Raw genomic sequence first — 2,874 nt, forward strand, 5'->3', positions numbered from 1 at the left:
AAAAAAATATATTTCCAACCGTAAAGGTAATTTATGGTCACACACACACACTCTCTCTCTCTCTCTCTCTCTCTATATATATATATATATATATGTATATATATATGAAAACAGGCGTGCATTTTTGTTACAAAAGCCTATATGAGAGTTCCTCTCAGAATATCTACCACAGTATAGTATCTTCTAACAGAACATCCACATTTAAGTGGAAATAAATATTATTACCTCTAATTATTAATACTGTCTCTGTCACCTACTGTCTATATATATATATATAGAGAGAGAGACAATAGGTGAGAGCTGGATGTGCTCAAATGAATTTAAACCTATCTTTCGGAATATATGTGTCCATGTATGTATCATCATCATCATCGTTTAACGCCCGCTTTCCATACTAGCATGGGTTGGACGATTTGACTGAGGACTGGTGAACCAGATGGCTGCACCAGGCTCCAATCTGATTTGGCAGAGTTTCTACAGCTGGATGGCCTTCCTAATGCCAACCACTGCGAGAGTGTAGTATGTATGTCTATATATATGTATGTATATGTGTGTGTGTATGTTACACCAAGATCGACATGTTAAACACACGTGTGAACATCTCCGTATACATATATATTTCTCTATCTACTTGCTTATGGATACACTTACAACATGTGTACATGTGCATATGCTATCGCTTGTATGTATAGGTACATACAGCTTTTTATATATTGCCTGCATACATACTCATAGATCGACATGTATATATACATATATATATATATATATATATATATATATATATAAAAGAGACAAGTTAATAATGGTCATTACATGTTTTTCCTTTATGGAGCAGATCTGGCTTACAGCTGTTTCCAGTAGTCATTATAGGTACATTACTGAGGTTTACTCAATTGGGGAAAATTGAACGACCCTAAGAAAATTAATGCCACTTTTGTCTTAGCTATTTCTGGTTATAACAAGCAGGGCACTGGAGGAATGGCTATTGTAGCTATTCTTCCATTGTTCTGCTTGTTATAATCAGAAATGGATACAATAGCTGTTCCTCCAGTGCTCCATTTGTTGTAACCAGAAATAACTCTGGCAAAAGTACCAATTGAGTAAACCTACCAGTAATGTACCTATGATAACTACTGGAAACAGCTGTAAGTCGGATTTGCTCCAATAAAGGTAAAATATGTAATGACCATTGTTTTTAGTTTTGTTTACCAGATGGCTGCACCAGGCTCCAATCTGATTTGGCAGAGTTTCTACAGCTGGATGCCAACCACTCTGAGAGTGTAGTGGGTGCTTTTACATGCCACTGGCACGGAGGTCTGTCAAGAGGTACTGGCAACGGCCACGCTCAAATGGTGTATTTTATGTGCCACCTGCACAGGAGCCAGTCCAGCGATACTGGCAACGAACTCACTCGAATGTCTTTACACGTGCCACTGGCACAAGTGCCAGGAAGGCGACGTTGATAACGGTCACGCTCAAATGGTGCTATTTATGTACCACCGGCACGAAAGCCAGACAGCTGGTGCTCTGGCAGCAATCACGCTCGGACAGTGCTCTTAGTGATTTACTGGTACTGGTGCCCTCACGATTTTGCTTTCGCTTGCCCCAACAGGTCTTCGCAAGCCGAGTTTAGTGTTCAATGAAGACGTTGGCATGGGTGCCAGTCTACAAATTTAGTTTGATTTCGATTTCACTTGCCTCGACAGGTCTTCACAAGCGAAGTTTAGTGTCCAAAGAAGGAATGTTACGCATAAGTGGGCTGGCTACACCCCTGGCAGAAGCCTTGGATTTTGGTCTCACTGTATTAAAACAATTAGCAGTTCTTATTTTAATACAGTGTGCATCAAATGATATATATATAAAATGAGGTGACAAAGGAATGTACCATTATCTTATGGAGTTCATTAGCTTACAGTTGTTTCTGCTATAAGATGCAGTAGACTCATAGCTGATGGCCTGAGTTGCACCTTATAGCTTCATCAGAGCCTCAAATATGAAGGGCAATCTGTTTTGGGAAAAAAAAACAGTTACATTTGTGTATATCCAGTGAAACACATTGCAAATGGGAAAGCTAACATGTACGTGGGGGATGAAATCCAGGAGCTCTTCACCAATGCCAAAGTAATGTATGTATGTATGTATATATATACACACACACACACACACGATGGGCTTACTTTAGTTTCCGTCTACCAAATCCATTCACCATGCTTTGGTCGGTCCAAAGCTATAGTAGAAGACACTTGCCCAAGGTGCCATGCAGTGGGACTGAACCCGGGACCAAGTGGTTAGGAACACACACAAACGACATAGGCTAATACAGGTATATCAGATGCTTTGATTTGTTCATATATGTTCCGCTAATTGTTCTTGAATTATTTCTCATATCATAATTTTTGTTTTATATATATATATATATATATATAAATAAATAAATAAAAGAGACCACTCAGTGGACTGTTAATGTGCTAGAAGAATTAACTGTCCACTTAGTGGTCTCTTTTATATATACATATACTATGATCATTTTGAGATCTCAGAAAAAATTTTCTAAATCTTCTGATTCTTTTAATGTGCTGTTTTCCTGGTATTAAATTGATATTAATTAATATCAAATTTTTTACCCTATTATTTTAATATATATAACTTTTCGAAACGCCAGTGTTATAATGGTGGCAGCTGATGAAGGAAATGTTCTTATGTGGCCTGTGTGTTTTGTCCATGTTTTTTTGCAACGTCATGTACCCAGATATGCATCTATATATACATGTAGATGTAGGTATGCATATACTCATATATTATTTGTATTATATATATATATATATATATATATATATATATATGTTTGTGTACAAAGACTTTCCGTATTCC

The sequence above is a fragment of the Octopus bimaculoides genome, chromosome 29 (genome assembly GCF_001194135.2).
Source record: "Octopus bimaculoides isolate UCB-OBI-ISO-001 chromosome 29, ASM119413v2, whole genome shotgun sequence".
NCBI lineage: Eukaryota > Metazoa > Mollusca > Cephalopoda > Octopoda > Octopodidae > Octopus > Octopus bimaculoides.